This window comes from Penaeus monodon, chromosome 32 (assembly GCF_015228065.2).
Source record: "Penaeus monodon isolate SGIC_2016 chromosome 32, NSTDA_Pmon_1, whole genome shotgun sequence".
NCBI lineage: Eukaryota > Metazoa > Arthropoda > Malacostraca > Decapoda > Penaeidae > Penaeus > Penaeus monodon.
This window is the reverse complement of record NC_051417.1, coordinates 24,723,302-24,723,668: the sequence shown is the minus strand read 5'-3', so window position 1 is coordinate 24,723,668 and position 367 is coordinate 24,723,302.

Here is a 367-nt window from a genome sequence, read left to right as displayed (position 1 = left end):
CTTTCTAAGAGAGGCTGTTGAAGACAAAAAATCAAGTACCGAAAAATTAGATATTCAAAGGTGTCGCTTGTCTAGTGTGAAGATTGGGACATTTTTTTAATGGATAATATACCATTCCTTTTTTTTCTCGCAGTGACCTATTTAGCATGGTTGGCTATCAGTGTGAACTTGCTACTATAAGGTGTATCTCAGAGATGTATGTTGTATTTGATTGTCGCATCTCGGTGTCGGATAGATTAACAGTTTAGCGGAAAACATTTGTGTTTTTAGTATAATATTTCGAAATTATAAAATGCATCATTGTTCTTTATTTCTGAAAATGGCAACCTACTAGTTTCCAGTAGTGAAAATTGGTAAGGTCGACTAC